We start from the raw sequence: 15,991 nt of genomic DNA on the forward strand, positions 1-15,991 counted from the left end.
CCAAACAAAGACCTCAGACTAGTTCTTACACTTCACCTAAGAGACCTCTAAGTGCAGAAGTTCCACACAGAGCCCATCAACCTTCACCTCTTCAGTCCAAGAAGACCACTCAGAAGCAGCCCTTTCAACCCTGTTCTTCCAGGCCTGGAAGAGGAGGCAGAGGCAGAGCTAGAGGAGGTAGACGATAGAGTGGGCACCCCTCCCCACTCGCTGCTTTCAACGGCGTGGTGCCTTGTGAGCCATTGGGCAGCTTGGCAGTAGTACAGGGCGGAGACCTGGGTAGTAAATGTTCTACGGGTGAGATATCTACTATCTTTTGAGTTTCCTCTAATCTCTCAGAGCTTCCCCTTCACCAATTAACGTATGCTCCAGAATCACCGAAGCTTCTAGCTCTCCAGGAGGAAATGAAGAAAATGATGGTAAAGAGGCTGTGGAGGTAGTTCAAGACCCTTCTCCGGGTTTCTATAGTCGCATCTTTCTGGTTCCCAAGACAACAGGCAATTGGAGACCAGTTATAGACCTGTCGACTCTCAACCTTTTCATCAGGAAGATGCGATTCAAGATGGAAACCCCATGCACAGACCTTGCAGTCGTCAGGAAGGACGACTTCATCCTGAAAGTTTCTTCACTTCAGCCTTGGGGAGATAGTCTACCATTTCAAGGTTCTTTGCTTTGGCCTAACAACAGCCCCACAGGTGTTTACAAAAGTGTTCACTCTAGTCTCAACTTGGGCTCATTCTCATGGGATTCGCATCTTGAAATACCTCAATGACTGGTTAGTCCCCGCCAGTTCTCGGGTAAAGTTGATCCAAGACAGAGATCATCTACTCCAATTTTGTCACGGCTTAGGCATCGTGGTAAATCTGGAGAAGGTGAACCTTTCGCCCAGTCAGAGGATCCTTTACCTGGGCATGATCACAGACACAACAGCGGTGAAGGTGTTTCCATCAGATCAGTGAATAGTCAAGTTCAGGAGCATAGCCCATTCCTTCCTTTCGAAACAGAAGCATCCAGCTCATCAGTGGCAGGCCATCCTAGGTTACTTATCATCCATAAAAAAGCTGGTTCCTCATGGTCATCTTCACCTTTGCTCTCTTCAGTGGAGACTGAAGAAATTTTGGTCCCCTTCGAGGGATTCCCCCATGATTCTGATTCCTCTACCAAAAGAGGTAAAGCAAGACTTACCATGGTGGCTAGATAATGAGAACCTGACCATAGGAGTGCCCCTTCACTCTCCCCCTCGGGAAATCCTTCTGTTCTCGGATGCCTCATATGAGGGTTGGGGAATGCACTTGAAAGATCTCCTAACTTCAGGACTGTGGGGTCTCCAAGAGAAACAGCTTCATATCAACCTGGAGCTGAAGGCTGCCTTCTCAGCACTTCAGGAATTCCAAGAAAGAGTGACAGGGCACTTCGTGGTTCTCATGTCCGACAATACTACAGTGGTAGCTTATGTAAACGAAAGGGGGCCTAATGTCCCGTCATCTTCACAAGTTGACCGTACAGTTATGCCAGTGGGTGAGCTCCCATTCAGTAGACTTCTCAGCCAGATACATCCCAGGCAAGAGGAATGTCTTGGCGGACAAGCTGAGCCGTCAGGGTCAGGTACTGGGGACGGAATGGTCTCTTCATTAAGAGGTAGCGGAAAGGCTATTCAATCTGTGGGGAAGGCTCGCAGTAGGTCTTTTTGCAACAAGGTTCAACAGAAAACTAGAGGTTTTTTGTCTGGTCATTCCAGATCCCTGGGCCATGGCAAAGGAAGCCCTTCAACATCCCTGGGACAACCTGGAAGGATACCCCTTTCCCCCTTTTGCCTAATCCGTCAAGTGATCAACAGAGTGATAATCTCCCGGAGCCTCAGGGTGACCCTATTGGCTCCCTTTTGGCCACATGCAAAATGGTTTCCCGATCCTCTGACATTGTTGACTGAAGCTCTGAGAGAGATTCCTTCATGGCACAACCTTCTTTGCCAACCGCACATAGAGAGGTTTCACTGATCAGTAGGGTCCCTGTCTCTTCATGGCTGGAGACTATCAAGTATCTCTAGCGAGTGAAAGGCTTTTCTTGCAGAGCAGTGACAGAGATGTCAGGCTACCTCAGAAGATCATCTACATCCGTGTATCAAGGAAAGTGGGCGGTCTGCTGTGATTGATGTCGTCAACAGGGTTTCTCTCCTGTCGGAACCTCTATTCAACAAGTAGTGGACTTACTCATCTTTCTTCGTAGGGGGGAACTTCTCTCAATTTCAACCATCAAGGGTTATAGAGCTGCTCTAGGTCAAGTTCTATAAAAGGCATGATAGCTCTTCATTAAGGAAAATTTCTATGCTTCTCAAGAGTTTCAAGCATTCCTGTTCCCCAAGAGATCTCAAACCACCAAATTGGGACTTGACCATGGTGCTCAACAGTTTTACTCACCCTCCATATGAACCCTTGCGAGGCTCAACAGACAGGAATTTAACCCTCAAGATGGTTTTATTACTGGCCTTAGCTGCTTCCAATAGAGTCAGCGGACTGCATAGACTCTCTTTTGATGTTAAGCATGAGGGGTTGGAGTTCTGCAGCCTTTGGATTTGTCCCAGAATTTATAGCTAAGACTCAAAATCCCTCTATTTGTGATGACAGATTCGAGTCCTTTTTGATCCCCTGTCTCTGGAATTTTGTTGGTGATGACCCAGATGAATTGTTATGTCCCATCAGGGCACTTTGTAGCTATCTAAAAAGAACTCGGGATCTCAGACCTGGTAGCCAAAGACTTTTTGTTAGCACAGGCCGGAACAAGAAAGAAGTGTCCAAGAATACTATCTCATTTTGGCTATGTGAAGTGATTAGACAAGCTTACATCTCTACTTCACATTCAGTTGCTGATACAGTGCATGCAAGAGCACATGTTGTTAGGGGCTTAGGTCCTACCATCGCTTTCAAGAAGAACTTGTCAGCTCACAGGATTTTGAAGGCAGGTACCTGGCTTACTTTTTCCTTGGGTTTGGTGGTGGCTGCTCAGCAGGTTGTGAAGCTCATCCAGTACCCCTGGTGGGACAGTTAGTATCGTACCCATGATGTTGGATATGAAAATGAGTGTGAATGAGATGACTGGTCTTCTTCCTTTCTCTTTCTTTTTTGTCTCTACCAGCAGGCTGTAGAGTGAATAATTCCATCATATACTGGAACTGGATAAATGCAGGTGAGCAAGCTTCCTCTCTATAAAGTTTATGTTTGTTCCTACACAATACAAATTCTTTATAGAAGCAAGTCCTTTTCCTCTCTCTTACAAGGGGAGAGGGAAAATGGCAACAAACACATTAGTGGCTAACGTAAGTGTTTTTGTCTCCAACAGTGCTTTACCATCATCATGACACATATATACATATACTTCATATTCTATTATCCCAGATGTCTAGCTGTTCAGTAACCTATGCTCAACAGATCAGAGGCTTTTGCTCCATCCTAGGTCCTTTCTATGGTCAGGGAGTGAGCCCAGGTGGTCCGAACCTCCAGTCAGTTGTAAGACTCTTATCCTCCCCCCAAGAGTAAGTCATCCTTACGTTAAAACCAAGGTTTGTTCCATATACAGTATGTACAAATGACAAATTTTAATCAATTTGTCTTTTTCATAACTAACAAACCTTCGGTATTAATGTATACGGCCCACCTCAAGCCACCCCTCATACTCTCTTGGGCTAGAAGGAAGCTGAAATGATGATGTGTAGGTGGGGCAAGGCAGGTTGTGTAGCTTCCTCCGGCTCCCCTGTTGGCTGATGCCAGTTGCCACCAACTCCTTTTGTTGTTTTTAACTGGACTCCAGCTAACACCAGAGAATTTGTCCTTACATTAAGACTGAAGGTTTGTTAGTTATAAAAAATATAAATTGATTTAATATTTGCCATACATTATATATATATATATATATATATATATATATATATATATATATATATATATATATATATATATATATATATATATATATATATATATATATATATATATATATATATATACATATACTACACATATATATATGTATATATACACACACACACATATATATACAGTAAACCCCCCATATTTGTGTTCTCACGGTTCGCGGACTCACTCATTTGTGGGTTTTTCTGTGGAACATATCTACCCATTATTTGCAGAAAATTCGCCCATTTGCAGTATTTTTCACTGAGAAATATTCACTAATTACTGTATTTTCATATAATTTTCATGAATAAATGCACTTTTTGTGATGAAACTATTAAAATACTCGGGTATATGCATTTTTACAGGGTTTTTCTGTGTTTAAAATATCAAAATGGTCTGTTCTAAGTGTTTTTAGAGGGGGTTTTAAGTATTTGCGGATTTTAGCTATTTGCGGAGGGGTGCATGTACACATCCCCGCTAATATGGGGGTTCACTGTGTGTGTGTGTGTGTGTATATATATATATATATATATATATATATATATATATATATATATATATATATATATATATATATATAAGGGATTTTGACAAAGGAAAAATCTATTTCTGGAGAGGGGACCGTGTCACCCGATGAAAAAGTCCATTCAGCACTTATTTCTAGGTAATTCCGTTGCTAGATACCAGAGAAAGCTAAATGAAATGCTGGAGTTACTACCCCAGAGCGAGCTCCATCAGATGGAGTCGTGTATGGAAAAGGGTGAACTACAAAACACGGAACCTTATCCTATAGAGATCCCAAGGTCAAAAGTCCCACAGGGAGGTGCCGTTACAAACCCATGTACCACCCGTGGACAGCACACAAAAACACTGCTAGCCGCATTCCATGAAAGCAACACCCCACTAGAATGATGTTTACTATGGGAGGGACATGACACATGATGGAGGTGGGTCATCGGGTGACACGGTCCCCTCTCCAGAAATAGATTTTCCTTCACAAAATCCCTTTTCTGGATCGGGTCCCGTGTCAGCCGATGAAAAATTAACAGAGAAATAAACATAATTCTTAAACTAAAAAGATAAAAATTCTAAGGGGGAACAGAAGACCAAGGTCCAAAAGAAACTTTTTAATCACTAGTAACAATAACAATAATGTACAAAAGAAACTGATGTTAGCTTAAAAATACATAAACAAATAACTATACAATATTGAAAACCTTATAACTTAAAATGTGTCATTTAGACAAATACATGGATAACACAGCCAGGTGAGAAGTCAAGGCAAGCCTGACTGAAATGACCGTAAGGGGATAACTGAGGCAGTGGAGGAGGAAATGACTAGGAATCAGAAAGGGAACCAGAGGGAGGGACAACGTTCCCTGCCGCGACTGCTGAGAATTTAAGAGCTTCTAAGGATTTCAAATAGTGACGTTTGAAAACCAAGGGTGACTTCCAACCGGTGTACCTGGTAAGATCCGTGAAATTCATGTAATGAAAGTAATTAATGGAGGTGGCCACAGCTCTAATATCATGAACTTTTGGGACTGAGTCAGGGTTAGCCTGCTTGATAAAGTAAAGGATCTGTTGTCTAATAGCAGACATAGAAAGATTACCCCCTCCTTCCCTGATAAAGAGAGGCCCAGAAGAGATGTGAGAGGACCTGTCTAAATAAGCCCTCAAAGTATGAACTGGACACAGGGACAGGTCTAGAGGCAGAGGAAGAATTTTCCAAGGCGACCACCTATGCTGGGATCTTCATTTTTGGCCAGGAAGGTAGGGTGAGAATCAGCAAAACCTCCTGATGGAAGGAAGTCGACGTGGTTGGGTTCCCTAGAGAGTGCAGACAGCTCCGAAATTCTAGCACCCAAGCCAGGCTAACTAAAAACAACGTTTTCCTCAACAAGGAAAGGTAGGGGCAGGATTGATTATCGATATCTGAGGTTAACTTCAACACGTCATTTAGAAACCAGGAAACCGTATGTGGACGGATTACTGGCCTCAGACGTGCACATGCTTTACAGGGATGGAAGAAAAGTAAGGGTCTGTGAGGTCAATTTTGAAACCATACAAGAACACTTTACGTAGAGCCGACTTGACTGTAGTAACAGTACTAGCGGCTAAACCCTTCTCAAACAGTGATCTAAAAAGGAGACCGCTAAATTAATGGTCATTACTGTAGCCTCAGATTCTCTTAAAAGAGTGCTAGTTTCTTAATTGCTGAGTCGTACTGACGAAGAGTGGAGGCCCGTTTATCTGATTCTAAGAACATGGTATTGACAGGATCAACGTTAGCATCCCTTTGAGCCGCAAACTTCATAAAGTCCACAAAGCCAGGGCATTTTGGATTTTTGAGGAAGCTGACACAGTCTGAGTTTGTACTACTTGTGTTAGTTTCGGACTGGGGATTCGGATGTGGCGAAGTTTCAGTTCTAGTAGAAGAGGAAACCAGCTGCTCTTTGGCCAGTAGGGAGCCACTAGAGCTACTTGACCCTTGAACGCCCCTCAGTTTGTGGAGGACTTTCAACAACAAATTCACTGGAGGGAACAGATAGATCACCTTCCACCTGTTCCAATCCAATGACATTGCGTCCGTGAAAAGAGCTTGAGGGTCCAGATTGGGAGCTACGTAATGAGGAGCTTGTTGTTGAGCTTGGTTGCGAACAAATCTACCTCCAGACCCGAAACTAGTTGGCAGATCCAATTGAACGAGCCCCTGTCTAGGGACCACTCCGACTGAGGAGTTGTCCTGGAGAGGGAATCTGCTACGACGTTCGGACCCCCTGCAAGATGGGTGGCAGATAGGTGCCACTTGTTCTTGCAGGCCAAGGAGAAAAGTGCAATCATTACCTGGTTGATCCTGCTCGATTTTGAACCTCCCCTGTTTATGCAGTGGACTACCGTGGCGCTGTCCAGAACCAGTCTTATGTGAATCTTCTTGGGTGGAAGAAGCTTCTTCAAGGTAAGGAAGACCGCCATGGCCTCCAGAACATTTATATGGAACTGGCGGAACATGAGGGACCAAGTCCCTGTACTTCTTGGTGTTGAGACCCCACCCGCTTAAGGAGGCGTCTGTGTGGATAACCAACGCCGGAGGAGGAAATTGAAGGGGGACTGACTTGGACAGGCTCTTGACAGTTGACCAAGGACGGAGTCGCTTCTTCAAGATGTGGGGAATCAGAGACACCTTGTCCCTGAGCCTGATATTTGCCCGACTCCGCCACACTCTGTTGATATCCTTCAGTTTCACTTTCAGCAACAGGTCTGTCACCGGCGAACTGAAGGGAGCCCAAGACTGCGTTCCTGGGTCCGCCGAGAGGCCCTTTTGGATTTGAGAAACTGTCTGGTTGTTCTGGCTATCTCCTTCCTCTTGGGAGGAGGAAGAGAGAGCTTGTGAGAATTCAGATCCCACTGGATTCCTAGCCATTGAAAACAACTGCTGGGAACCAGGCGGGACTTCTCCCTGTTTACACGAAAGCCCAAGGATTCTAGAAAGTCGACCACCACGGATGTAACTCTCCGGCATTCCTCGACGCTGGATGCCCAGATGATCCAGTCGTCGAGATACGCAGCCAGCGTAATTCCTTGAGATCGGAGTTGCTGTACGACCGTGTCTGTCAACTTGGTAAAAATCCTTGGGGCTATGTTGAGGCCGAAAGGCATCACCTTGAAGGAATATGCCTGCCTTCCGAGCCTGAACCCCAGAAAGGGGGAGAACCTTCTCGCAACCGGGACGTGATAATAGGCGTCGGAAAGATCTAGAGAGGTGGTTACGGCTCCACGGGCAGTAGGGTCCGAACTTGGGAGACAGTAAGCATCCGAAACTTGTCGCAACGAATGTAGGAATTCAGACGGGACAAGTCCAGAATTACTCTCCGTTTGTTGGAACCTTTCTTTGGAACACTGAAGAGCCTGCCTTGGAACTTCAGAGACCTCACTTTCCTTATAGCCTGTTTCTGTAGGAGATCCTCCACAAAGTCCTCGAGATCCTTGGTCGTAGCCTGATAAAACTTGACTGGTGGAGGGGATTGTCGATCCAACTCCAGCCTAGGCCCTGGAAACTATACTCTGAGCCCAGGGACAGAAGGTCCACCGAGCTCGAAAATGGTACAGCCTCCCGCCCCACAGGATGTATGTCATCGGTCCTGTGTTTGCTTCCCCCTCTGGAGCCTCTACCTCCCTGTTCCTGGGAGAGGAGCGGGGGCTCCCCTTCCCGAGCGAAGCCACGGGGCTTATTGCTTCTGGGTGATTGTCTGGGGAAATTTCCCTGACTTTCATATGCAGGATTGAAAGCTGGGGAGGAGACATAGGAAGGAGCAGCCAAAGACTGATGTGCCGGGTTTACCAGGACATACTGAGGGGAGGATGGGAGGAAGAGGTCGAAGGTTGACTTTGTAAAGGAACCTGGACCAAGGACTGAGCTGGAAGACGTTTGAAGTGTTTAAATTTCTTACTGGGCTTGGTGGGAGTGCTGGCAAGATCAGACTGTTTCCTTTTATAGGGCAGGCCCCAACGGGAACGGAGGCTTTGATTGACCCTAGCTGCCTCAGATAAGACTGCATCAACGTCTTCTTGTGGGAAAAGATTAGCACCCCAGATCGAACTCTTAAGAAGCTTATTTGGTTCATGCCGAACTGTGGCTGCTGAAAAGATGTGCTTCCGGCAGGCCAGTCGGGCAGTCATAAAGTCAAACAGATCTTGTTGAAAACTCGCCAAGAGAGATTTCGTCAAGACCTGGAATAATGGATCTTCTCTGTAAACCAAAGAAGTTGCTTCCGCTAAAGCCAAAGAGTTCAAAGACCTGGCGAGCCTTTCCTTAGTATCAGCCTCTGTTTTCAAGAGCGACTCCGGGATCTTAGGGAGCTGCTCACTGAACAGATCAGAGGCGCAGTCTGGGTCAAGTCGAGTCACCGTAAACGTATTAGGGGCTCCCTTCCAGAAGTCGGTGCCTCCGGGAAAGACGAGCGATGTAGGGTCCGTCTCACGGAGATGAGGAAGGGGTTTACCTTCGAAGCAAGCCTGGCTAGTCAGGGAGGCCACTTTCGAAGTGCAAGGGAGAAGGAGAACATCACTGAGAGTGAACATAGTGAACACTCCCTTAGCTGGTGTGAGCTTAGTGTTCTCCGCTTGCCACTCCGTAAGGGTCCTCATCAAAGACGACTGGGCTTGGTCCCTAGGATAGATGACCGTCTCCTTAGGGACTTTATCAGACCTGTTCCAAACCTCTCCCTTCAGCCTGGCAAAACCAGTGTAGGGAGAAGTCAGGTCCGGAGGATAGAACTCTAACTCTTCCACTCTCCTCGTGCCTAAACCCTCTATGGTAAGAGTACCTTCGTACTCGGGAGCATAAAGGGTGAGACGCCAAGGATTCCCTAGATCAAAGGGAGGGAGAGTGGAAGGGTCAGGAACAGAATGCCTAGAACGTTGTTGAGATTCCACCTTCTTCGAAAGAGACTGAAAAGAAGAAGCAAGACCAGACAGCTTACTGTCTACTCTCGCGTCGATCTTCTCAAATCTCGCGTCGATTCTTTCCAGGAACTGTTCAAAGAAATGAAGTGTATCCAAAGAAGGAGGAGGGGAAACTACCTGACGTGATTGAGGCTCCGCCTGGGACCCGGAAGGGGAGGCTGTACTCGTCGACGGGACGGGGCTCGCCGTCCGTGCCGCCGCCGGAGGGACCCCATATCGGCCTGCCGGAGTAGGTAAGGTTTTCTTTTTAACGGACTTCACCTTCGGGGCAATAGACCCAGACGTGCCCGAAAGGTATGAAGATTTAGAGAAGCCTTTAAAAGAAGCAACAGAGGAAGAAGGAGAGTTAAACAGTGAAGAACCTGCCTCACTTACCCCCTTACCTGCCTGATGCTCTGGGATAATGCTCGGAGACTCAAGGCCGAGATCGAATTCCGCCCCCGGGCTTCGGAGTGCCGCCGCTCAAAGCCGAACCGTCTGGAGAGGGCTGGGTCAACTCCCGAATCCCGCAATCAACGGAGCAGCAACCTCGTCGGTGACAGAAGCTGTGATCAGCGCTGGGAAAAGGACATTACAAATGTCCTTCGAGATGTATGTAGGATTGCCAGCTCCTACGTTGCGCCCAAAACCGCTAACCCAGACTTTAAGGGCCTGAATCAAGAATCACGAGACTTGCGGTCAGCCTGCCGGAAGAAAAACATTATTGTGGTCTTACCGAAGGCGGAGGGAATCGATAAAAATGTAAATATTATAGTTGGCTAAGAAGGAAAGATGCATGATCACCTACCAATCATCGATAGCCTGCTCGTAAAGAGCGTAGCAAACATCACATCCGTCAGGGTGCCAAACAATAAGATCCCCTACGTGGACCGCACATCCGGAGTGAGACCGGCAAACCCGTGGCTGGCCTGATGGAGGGCTGCGGAGCACCCTTCTTCTTGGCAGCGTACCACCTGTAAGAGTATGAGATTATGAGTACACTGTGTAAGGTGCCGGAGTAGTGTGCCGGAGCAACACAGTATTAAACCAAGTCGTGAAACCAGCCGGAATGATCCGGGAGGTAACCTGGTAAAAACTCATACAAGCAAAAATAATAATAAAGCAAAATAAATTTACCGAACTAGCCGAGTAACATGCCTTAAAGTAAGTGACGGATACAAAGTGAAATGAAATGGGAAGGTTAAACTGTCCGGAGAAAGCGCATTCCCGGCAACTAAAAATAATATGAAACTAGCGATAACGGAAGACCGATAAACGCTAGAACCGCCGGAGCGGGAAGCAAGGAATGCGCTCCGATAGAAGACAGTAATTAGCTAAGGTCAGGGAACGTCAAGAGCCCGACACGAAGACAGTCAGGCGGAAAGCTCTAACTGGCAACGAAGAAGGGACTGAACCGGAGTGTCGCCAAATTAAACGACACGCCGGAGAAGACGTATGAAGGGGAGGAATGGGAACCCCGAAGGAAGAACCGAAAAGGAACGACCAGAGAGTGGGAATGCACAATCCGGGCGTTCCGTGTCCTCCCGCCCACACGCTGACTGAGTCGTTACCCAGCAAACGCGAGAGAAGCAGGAGAGGAACAGGGACAACCTCCTCCAAGGGGGGGGGATGGGGACAGGGAGATAAAGATGGCCAAAGATGGTGGACAGGAGAGGGGGAAGCTCTCCCGGCCACTAACAGTCCCCGGAGGGGAAGTACAAAGGTAAAGTCACGGACCGTACCAAAGAGAGGCCAAACAATGCAGAGGAAGGGGGCACAGGCTATAGGCTAGGAAAAGGATGGGTCGACATATCCAAAAACTAGAACTAACCTTAAGTAAATACCAAACTAGGGTAGGCTACATGAAGCCCCTCGCTATCCCAGCTTAACCAAGAGGCTCATTAGCCTCTGTGTCAAACAGGGAGAGGGAAGCAACATGAGGTCCCCGCTCTTCCAGCTTAACGAGAGGCTTATTAGCCTACGCAGAAAGCCAAACAGGGAAGGGAACATAAGGAGAAGACCCTGGTAAAACTTAAGGAAAGCGCCGATGGAAAAGCGAACACAAAACCCTAGAAGGGCATGTGAACGGAAAGAATGAACGACCATCCCCCTTTTTTATGGAAAAAGGGGGGGCAATAGCCTAACGCCCCAAAAAAAAAAAAAGGAAAACCAAAGCTAACACCAACCCATAAAGTAAAAATATATCAATACAAAACAAGAGGAGGACCATACCCAACACGATGTGGACGTGAAGGGAAATGGCCACTAAACAAAAGAAACATCCATGATAATCATCAAATATCAAATGCATCCGAACACTGGGTTAAAGGGAAAACAAAAACTTAAAAGTACAAACGTAAATAAAATTCCCAGAAGCTACGAGAAGGGAAGGGCAAAATAAGGCATGTAAATGAATTGATAAAATGCGAATAGGCTCGAGGGGAAGCCCGACGCCTAAACACCAGCCCTCAACTCGAAGCAAAGGGAAACAAACGTTAGTCAATCAAAATCACTAATTAGACCTCATGAAAAGGAAAATGCTCCTAAACACGAAGAGGAACCGTGAAAAGATTGAAAAACAGGCGACCCAAGATCACGAACCACGCATGGAGGTCACGTGAGGCCGTGAGAGGAGATCGAGACGGGGCGTTATAAATCCCTTTAATTATTAAACTAAAGGGAAATAAGGAGCCTCAATCGCCTCAACTAAAACACGAAATATTGGTACTCAACTTAGGTGACAAAAGACCTTGTGAGGAAGTCATAATGATGCAAAAAGGCACAAGATTAAAAGCACAACGAAAAAACGTGTGAACGATGGTGCTTGCTGAAATGGAATGCGGCTAGCAGTGTTTTGAGTGCTGTCCACGGGTGGTACATGGGTTTGTAACGGCACCTCCTGTGGGACTTTTTGACCTTGGGATCTCTATAGGATAAGGTTCCGTGTTTTGTAGTTCACCCTTTTCCATACACGACTCCATCTGATGGAGCTCGCTCTGGGGTAGTAACTCCAGCATTTCATTTAGCTTTCTCTGGTATCTAGCAACGGAATTACCTAGAAATAAGTGCTGAATGGACTTTTTCATCGGCTGACACGGGACCCGATCCAGAAATATATATTTTTTTTTTTTTTTTTTTTTTTTTTTCCTGGCAATTTAGTTTGAAATATTCTCTGTGAGACAGGTAGCAACAATTTCAGATAATTTAGCCTTGTGATTCCAACTTTGTGGTGCCAGGGAAACATAAAACAAGAGGAAAAAGAGGGAATTTCATATGAGCGTAAGGCTCTTACTACTGAAGGAAAATATTACGTAAACACGTGGGCAAACTTACAGGAGTGTATTTACATAAATAACATTAGTACGGGAAAGAGGAATGCAAGTAGATTATTGATCCTGAAGGGGATTCCTACGGGATGAATGAAACTGGGGGGATTCCAGACACAGTCCAAGAGGATTCCACAATATAGGGTCCCTCTGAAATGAGAGATATGCACATTATACGCCAGTAATGAAAATAAACAAAAGAATAATGAATTCGAAGCTGCACTGAGGGTGCCAAGGGGCTTCAATGAATTAATAATGGCTTAGCACTGCCGACACTCGAGGAGCACGGACATTTGACAAGAGATTCGGTGATTACTGGCACTCAAATTAAGTAAATGTTACGAGGAAAAGCGTGACTGAGTGGATGTCTTTACAGAGCACGTTACCATAAGGCAGATTTGGTTCCAGCGCAGAAAGCGGTCCGTGGATGACTTGCGATTTCCGAGTGCGAGGGTGATCTTCCACGTCGTAGGATGCAGGGGGCTTCAGTAAAGGGCAAGATGATGGGAACCTCACGAAACGCCAGGCAAATGGAATGGATCATCGGTCCGGCCAGCATCGAAGGGAACACGTGGCTGGCAGGTGGAGTGCACAAAGGGAAAGTATACTTTTAAAGGCCACGTGGTTAGGAGCTAAGAGCATCGTTGGGCCAAGGCATGGCGGTGGTTTGGGGCGTCGACTCTGCACCATCTCGTCCAGCGCGCGTCTGAGACCGAACCTTGGTCTGTTTTTCGCTTTTATTTCCTCCTATGGGGCAGGGGCCACATCCAACACATAGGGAGTTGAGTCATGTTCAGCTGATGCCCGCAGGGGGGTTTTGCCTGAAAAGGACAGCCAGACAGATTCACTTTTGCCTCGGAAATCAGAAATTATCTACTTAAAGGGAGTGGCCTACAATCGGTTTTAATCCCTTGTATTCTGACCATGCGAAATATCGATCGGCAGACAGTAAATGAAAACAAAAAAAAAGGAGGAAGCAATTTGCTAGTGAGTTCTTGCTAATTATAATAATATGTATATATATATATATATATATATATATATATATATATATATATGTATATATACATACATACATACATACAGGCAGTCCCCGGTTATTGGCAGGGTTCTGTTTCTGAGGGTGTGATGATAAGCGAAAATTGGCGATTTCCTTGATTTTTCGGCGATTTTCAGGGGTTATTATTCGCCAGCGCTGATTTTCGTTATCAGCACCTCTGTTAGGTATGTATCAGCACCAATACCCAATTATCAGTTCTGATAAGCTGAAATCGGCGATTTTCAGCGAAAATTACTGATTTTACGCCGCTAGACAAGCGCCATAAAACTGGATCGCTGTTAACCAAGCCCGTTAACTTAACCAGGGACTGCCTGTATATATATATATATATATATATATATATATATATATATATATATATATATATATATATATATATATATATATATATATATATATATATATATATACACACATATACTGTATATGCATATTTACATACATGTACATTTAATATACATATACATACATACAGTACAGTATATACATATACAGGCAGTCCCCGGTTATCGGGGGGGTTCTGTTCTGACGACATGAAGATAACCGAATATCGTCAATAACCAAAAATCAGTGATTTTCAGTGCTTTTTTGGTGATTCTCTGCGCTTATCGGCGCCAAAAGTTCCAGTTATCGATGCCTCTGTTAGGTATGTATCAGCGCTAATATCCAATTATCAGTTCCTATAAGTGGAAATCGGCAATTTTAGCTGCTGAAAATAGTTGATTTTCATCACTAGAAGCCCCAGAAACCAGATTGCCGATAACCGAGCCCACCGATTACTGGGGCTGCCTGTATATATATATATATATTATATATATATATATATATATATATATATATATATATATATATATATATATATATATATATAATCAGAAAGCTTCTAAACGTCCTTAATATCAATTCACTCTACCTCGAAATAATATATTTTCATATATGTTACGAAGGAATTTTTAGTTGATAATAAGTCCACCGTCCCGTGAAGTCCGAACCAGCGATGGGACGAGAATCAGGACTACAGTGACGCACTAACAGTCGGCCACAAGAGAGGTATAAGTGAATAATATCTCCCATCAACACACCCATCGAACTCAGGTGTTTTGCATTTGGAGACGATATCCACCCACCTCTGCCATGTTGACCGTGTAGTGCGTTTGTTGATGGGAGATGTTATTCATTTATACCTCTCTTGTGGCCGACTGCGTTAGTGCGTCACTGTAGTCCTGATTCCTCATCCGTCGCTGGTTCGACTTATGGGACGGTGGACTTATTATCAACTAAAAAAATCCCCTTCAACATATATATGAAAATATATTATTTCCGAGGTAGAGTGAATTGGATATTAAAGGACGTTTGTAGCTTTCTGATTGTATATGAATCACGGTGATGTGATAAATAGTCATATATATATATATATATATATATATATATATATATATATATATATATATATATATATATATATATATATATATATATATATATATATATATACATGTATAATACATATATATATATGTATACAAATATATATACACATTTAAAATATATATATATATATATATATATATATATATATATATATATATATATATATATATATATATATATATATATATATATATATATATATATATATATATATATATATATATATATATACTTATGTGTATACACACACACACACACACACACACAGTGCTCCCCATTTTTACTCAGAAATGCAAAAATCCCTCAAAAAATGCTTATAACTGCCAAATACCTTGTACCCTTAAACTAAAAACACTTATAACTGCCTATTTTAGTATTTCACTGCTTAATTTGATAGTTCAAACAAAAATATACCTTAAATTATCATACTAAAACAAAGCAACCTTACATTACAGTACTCTCTTATTACTGTTACTCTTAAGTAGGCAATATGCACCCTTAAAATGCTTATAACAGCCTATTTTGACAGTTCATCGCAAAACTTGAGAGTTCAAACAAAAATATACCTCAAACTATCATCCCAGACCACCCTAATACCATTTCAAAGTCATGTTGCAAAATTAAGTTCAAGCCTACGACTGTTAGTCTTACGTATCCCCTGTCATTCAGACACCCGTTTTCTTTGGCCTATGTAACTTTGCGGATTGTTCTCCTCATATTGTATGTAATGCACTGCGCGTATATTTTACGTAAATTTTCCTGTGTTGTAAGATGATTTTGAAATGATATTTACTGTACAGGTATGTATCCTAGGTTTGGTT

The 15,991-nt window shown here is 44.1% G+C and overlaps 1 protein-coding gene across 5 annotated transcripts in view; it reads left to right on the forward strand.

The window, feature by feature from the left end:
• Atac3 (Ada2a-containing complex component 3) overlaps window positions 1–15,991 on the forward strand; it is a 128,450-nt gene that overhangs the window by 93,384 nt on the left and 19,075 nt on the right. The window lies entirely within an intron of this gene.

Source organism: Macrobrachium rosenbergii, chromosome 32 (genome assembly GCF_040412425.1).
Source record: "Macrobrachium rosenbergii isolate ZJJX-2024 chromosome 32, ASM4041242v1, whole genome shotgun sequence".
NCBI classification, from domain to species: Eukaryota; Metazoa; Arthropoda; class Malacostraca; order Decapoda; family Palaemonidae; genus Macrobrachium; species Macrobrachium rosenbergii.